This window comes from Microtus ochrogaster, chromosome 2 (assembly GCF_000317375.1).
Source record: "Microtus ochrogaster isolate Prairie Vole_2 chromosome 2, MicOch1.0, whole genome shotgun sequence".
NCBI lineage: Eukaryota > Metazoa > Chordata > Mammalia > Rodentia > Cricetidae > Microtus > Microtus ochrogaster.
The window spans coordinates 166,637-172,924 of NC_022010.1; the positions used below are offsets into that span (position 1 = coordinate 166,637).

General features: G+C 47.3%; 1 protein-coding gene across 5 annotated transcripts in view; it reads right to left on the minus strand.

The window, feature by feature from the left end:
• Positions 1-3,968, minus strand: part of Ep400 (E1A binding protein p400) — a 106,773-nt gene extending 102,805 nt beyond the window's left edge. For 2 of the 5 annotated variants that reach the window (XM_026783801.1, XM_026783788.1), the window contains exon 1: positions 3,649-3,968. The gene's annotated coding sequence lies outside the window, so the exon portion shown is untranslated. Of the gene's footprint in view, positions 1-3,209; positions 3,265-3,298; positions 3,622-3,648 lie in introns of those variants that run through there. The other 3 variants (XM_026783791.1, XM_026783797.1, XM_026783794.1) reach the window with 3 other exon arrangements.
• Positions 3,969-6,288: the final 2,320 nt, after the last annotated feature.

The window sequence follows — 6,288 nt, forward strand, 5'->3', positions numbered from 1 at the left end:
TTAATCCCAGCACTCGGGAGGCAGAGGCAGGCGGATCTCTGTGAGTTCGAGACCAGCCTGGTCTACAAGAGCTAATTCCAGGACAGGCTCCAAAACCAAAAAAAAAAAAAAGAAAAGAAAAAGAAAACATAAAATAGAAATCCAGAAAATGTATTCCTTAAGAAATCCTATTTTGTAATCCCCAAAAACAATAAAGTTGTAACTGAGCAGTAGCAGGATTTGAGAGGATTTCGGGTTAGGGAGATAGTTTAGTAGGTAAAGTACTTGCTGCACAAACAAGAGGACCTGAGTTTCAAGTCCCAAGACCCATGTAAAAGAAAGACACGGTAAAGCTTGTCTGTAATCCCCAGGCTCCTACACTGAAATGGGAAACAGAGACAGGAAAATGTCCAGGTCCCAGGCCACCTAGCCTGGTATACATAGGTTTGAAAACACCCTATTTCAAACAAGTAGAAGGCAAAACCAACACTAGACCACCTCTGACCACCACATGAGCATCCACACATATATACAAGAGAGCGCACACTCAGTGAGAAAACTCAGTGAGAGTCAGAACCCAGATGCAGATCAAGTCCCAGAAGCAGAGCAGTGGCATCTAGACTAAAACGGCCTTGTATCACCCAATCACTGAGATCCAGCCACACAAAACGTACTCTACTCTCTCCCAACAAAGTACCCTTACATTTCAAAACTCTCTTTCACACAAATGTAGGTACCTTCACTGAGAACCCCAATGCTCAAGAACCCTTTCCATTCCCAAATAAGTCATTTGACAGACACCAAAAACTAATTAGCTCTACCTACAAGTATCATAAAACAACATTCAATGTTTAAGCATAAGGGTTAGGGATATTACTTAATGATTGAGTGTTTGCTTAGTATGAGTAGGACCCTCAGATTGATCCTCAGTACCTACACATTCAGAAAGACTGTTTAATCTTTTATATTATTAAAAATGATGCTTGCCAGGCGGTGGTGGCACACACCTTTAATCCCAGCACTCGAGAGGCAGAGGCAGGCAGATCTCTGTGAGTTCGAGGCCAGCCTGGTCTACAAGAGCTAGTGCCAGGACAGGCTCCAAAGCTACAGAAAAACCCTGTAAAACTAAAAAAAATAAAAATAAAAATGATGCTTTCAGCCAAGTATGGTGGCACAAGCCTACAATAGAAACATTAAGAAGACAGAAGCAGAAGAATCACAAGTTCAAGCCCAGACAGGTTTACATATTATTGAAGGACAGCCATTGCTAATGAACTGGAAAAAAAAAAAGACAATATTTTCACTTGTTTGCTTTTTAACAATCTCAAGAAACTCATGGACAGGAGCTGGACAGATGGCTCAGCAGTTAAGAGCACTGGCAGCTCTTCCAGAGGACCTAGGTTCAATTCCCATCACCACCATGGTGACTTACAATCCCTCTTCTAGCCTCTGCAGATACCAGGCAATCAAGAGGTACAGAGATATACATGTAAGCAAAACACCTATACACATAAAATAAAAAGGGTCAAAGAAAGTCAGGCAGTGGTGGTGCACACCTTTAATCCCAGCACTCCAGGAGGCACAAGCAGGCAGATCTCTGTGAGTGCAAGGCCAGCCTAGTCTACACAGCAAGTTCCAGGACAGGATCTAAAGCTACACAGAGAAACCCTGTCTGGGGAGAGGAGCTCAAGAGACGGCTCAGGGATCAAGAGTACATGATGCTCCTCCAGAGGATCAGAGTTTGAATTCCAGCACCTACATTGGGTAGCTCACATGCACCAAAAAAATCAGATACTCTCTTGTCTCTGCATACACGTGAACACACACAAATTAAAAAAAAAAAAAGAAAGAGAAAAAAAAGGTCCATGGACAACCAGATCAAAGACTTCAGAAACAGCGGTACCTAATCAGTGGGGAGGAGATGCCCAAAAGCCCAAGAAAAGGTACTACAGAGAAAAAGAAGCAAATGGTGACCGGAAGCACACAAAAATTCTCTCCCACCCTGGAATACAAGGTAGCTAAGAATTTAAAGGGTCAACTGGAAGGGAGCACTAAGACAAGGAAAGGTTACTAGGTAGATAAGAATAAGGCGGCCAGAAAACAACTCACTCCGTGAGTGGGTCACAAAGAACAACCAAACACAGAGGTCACAACATCAACAAATGCCTCACTGGGACAACAGTACCAAGCAATATTATGAGGCAGCTACTGAACGATCATGGTACCTCCACAGTTTAAGACACAAAGCTTTACATAATCAATCCCAACCATTTTTTAAAGTTAGAAGAACAGAACAAGGGACAATAAAGACACTTTAGGTATTAAACTGTCTGAGTTATAAACATGGGGGAGTACACCTTTAATCCATTACAAGTCAGGTAGCAAAGGCAGGCAGATCTCTAAGATAGAGGCCCACCTGTTCCAGGCCACCCAGAACTATTCAATGAGACCATGCCTTTAAAAAATAAAAAATGAAGGGGGGGGGGACCGAACTGGGCACTGCGGCAGGCACCTACACTCCCAGCTATTCAAGAGACTGAGGTAGGAGCCGGGCGGTCCTGGCGCAAGCCTTTATTTAATTCTAGCACTTGAAAAGAGACAGGCGGATCTCTGTAAGTTCGAGGCCAGCATGGTCTACAGAGCGAGTTCCAGGACAGTCAATGCTACACAGAGAAATCATGTCTCGAAAAACCAGAGAGGGAGACTGAGGTAGGAAGATAACCTGAGCCCAGGGTCGGTCAGAGGCCCGCCTGGGACACAGAAGTAAGGTTCACCTCGGAAAAAAAAAAAAAAAGTAAGTATAACAGCCGGGTATGATGGCTCACACCTGTATCGCCAGTACTGTGGCAGTCAGCTGGACTTCTAAGAATAACAGGCCAGATAGGGCTCTTAGCGAGTTCCATACAGACTAACTCGGACTTCCATGAGACTTTTTCTCAGAAAATCTAAATATGTAAACAGAAAATTAAAAGTTTCCAGAACATTCATAGTGTACAAATGCCACAAACAAAAAATGTACAAGAACCACGGATCTTTGTGAGCTCAAGGACAGCCTAGTCTAAATAGCAAGTATAAAGGCCAGCCAGAGCTACGTGGTAATACTGTCTTAAAAAAAAGAACCGTTTTATCACGCGTAAAATCCAGAATTCACAGAACGCAAACATCCTGCCAGGGATGAGCGCAACCCCCAAAAGTCGTGGTGCTCCCAGATACTAGATCTGGGGACAGACCTGAGGAGACAGAGGCCCGGAGGCTGATGGTGTACCTCGGGGACCCGGCCCGGCAATCTCCCCGGTCCCTGGCGCTCTTTCCGCTCTACCTTAGGTTCCAGCTCTGCGCCTCGAAAGGAAGCCGAGCACCGTTCCGAGCACCGCAGACCAACGGTGCCGCGGGCGTTAAGAGCCCCGCCTTCCCGACCGCTCCGCACAGGCCGCGCGCCTGCCGAGAACCCGGCTAGCGGGGGTGCAGACGAGGAAAAGGCCTTCCAGAGGCCGGAAGAGAGCCAAGCCCGACCACCGGTACCTCTCCGCGCCGCTCGGCCCCGAGGCCCCGCCCGCCCACGACAAAGCACTGCCGCGGCCTGGGCCTGACGAGCGCACGCAGCAGCACCGCTGAAGGCGACCGCCCGGCACGCCACCTCCGCCAGCTGCCTACAGCCCGGCCTCTCACCCCGCTGTCGCCGTTCAGGTCACCCTACACCTCGAGCCCCGCTCCGCCGCGTCCGGACAGCCCGCAGGCTCGAGCGCGCCGCAGCCGCTCGGCGTATCCGGGTCCACCGGCGCAGGAAGCAGCAGCGCCGGGGCTACGGCAAGCGGAGAGGGACTAGCAGCACCTGTCCTGCAACGCCCGTCACAGCCGTGCGAGGTCGCCTGAAGTTAAAACGCTCCCGTTGGCGGAGGCAAGGGGCGGGGCTATATGTAGGCTGCGCGTTGGATGGGTCTGGGGCGGAATCCGGAGAGCTGAGGACTCCCCCAGAGTCGCCTCTGATGGCCTCAGCCACGCGACTTGGGACCCCCTGGTCCTTACGAGGAGGAGTGTGCGCGCAAGCAGGTGCCTGCGGGCCGGGGCGTGGCCTTGTCCGTAAGGGGCGGAGCCTGATGTCTTCCTCTCCCCCCCCCCCCCCCCCCAGTTACGCAGCCTAGTTAGGAAAAGCTCGGCCGACATAATCGAGTCCTCTGGGTCGTAGCCACGTCTTTCTGGGGACCAGGGGACTAGCCCGAAGGCCTAAAACACGAGTATCGCTGTAGTTCACAGAAAGAAAGCTGAAATGAGGTGAGCAGAAGTGTGGAAATTAGAAACATTAGAAAGCAGAGAAATGATAACTGCGACCAAGCTGAGGTAGAATTGCTGTGCAAGTTTGGGACCGACCTGGACCAGCAAAGTGAGACTTGGGGGGGGGGGGGGGGAGGATCCTTTAAGCAGCGTTTCTCCTGTGTAACAACCCTGGCTGTTCTGGAGCTCACTTTGTAGACCAGGCTGGCCTCGGACTCGCAGAGATCCGCCTGCCTCTGCTTCCCTAGTGGAGTAACATTATTTTTAAAAGGCAGCATTTTTAAAAATATTTATTTATTATGTATACAATATTCTGTCTGCGTGTATGCCTGCAGGCCAGAAGAGGGCACCAGACCCCATTACAGATGGTTGTGAGCCGGGCGGTGGTGGCGCACGCCTTTAATCCCAGCACTCGGGAGGCAGAGGCAGGCAGATCTCTGTGAGTTCGAGACCAACCCGGGCCAAAAGAGCTAGTTCCAGGACAGGCTCCAAAGCCACAGAGAAACCCTGTCTCGAAAAACAAAAAAAAAACAAACAAAAAAAAAAAACAAAAAACAAAACAAAACAAAAAAAACCAGATGGTTGTGAGCCACCATGCAGTTGCTGGGTATTGAACTCAGGACCTTTGGAAGAGCAGGTTATGCTCCTAATCGCTGAGCCATCTCTGCAGCCCCAACGCAGCACTTTTTTAAAGACTGCATTTTTAAAACTTTTTTAAAAATAAAAAGAAAATAGCAAAGCAAAGCATGGTGGCACAAGTCGGTAATTCAGTAGTTTTCAACTTGTGGGTAGCAACCCCTTTGGGGTAGCATAAGATATTTTGTATATCAGATATTTACATTATGATTTATAAAAGTAGCAAAATTACAGTTATGAAGCAGCAATGAAAATAATGTTATGGTTGGGATCACCACCACATAAAGAACTGTATGAAAGGGTCTCAGCTTAGGAAGCTTAGAACCACTGAAGTGTAATGCTAGCACTTGAGAGTCTAAAGCAGGAAGATCTGGGATTGAGGGCTAGCTCATCCACACAGCATGTTCGAGGCTGTCCTGGAATACATAAGACCCTGTCTCATAAAAACATGTGGGAAATGTGTTAGAAGGAAGGGGTCCAGAGGGAGCTGTAGGAGGGAAGGGAAAAGGAAGGTGACTGTGATCAAAATATACATGCATGCCCTCAGCCCCCCACTGAGTGCAGTCCGAATGAGCCCTGGTCATAATGACAACTGGAGCCATTACTACAGTATTAGAGTTAATTAAGAAATCCAGAGGTACTCAATCCTTTCCATCTAAAAACCCTTCCTTCTCCCCTTCATTGATAGGAGTTACTTTGCAGAAACAAGTCTTAATCAAGTAGGAGTCAGTTTAAGATGTCATAGTTACAATTTTTTACACTGAAGGGTCATATTTACATTGGTTTTTTTTTGTCTATTGGTGAAAGTTATTTTAGGAAATGTTTCGTCTCTATGACCATTCAGTCACATTCATTCACTCAGTACTCATTTGTTTATCTACTCCTTACTCCAAGTACTAAAACTGGTTTGAAAATTTATATATATATATATATATATATATAGTTGGGGCAGCTGAAAAAATGGCTTATCAGTTAAGAGCATTTGGGGCTCTTCAGGACCTGAATTCCGTTCCCATAACCCACATCAGGTGGTCCACAACCATTTGTAACAAGCTCCAAGAGCTCTGACCCCCCTCTTCTGGCCTCCATCGGCATTCACAAACATATGGCATACACACAAGCAAATAAATAATAGAATAATTTAAAAACATAACAAAGGGAACCGAGCACTACTGCTCTTGCAGAAGACCAGAGTTAGGTTCCTAAAACTCACATCAGGGAACTTACATGTATATACACACATACACACACAATCTGGGAACTTGCATATATATATATGCACACACAAATCTTTTTTCTAAGAAAAAAATTGTTGCCGGGCGTTGGTGGCGCATGCCTTTAATCCCAGCACTCGGGAGGCAGAGGCAGGCGGATCTCTGTGAGTTCGAGACCAGCCTGGTC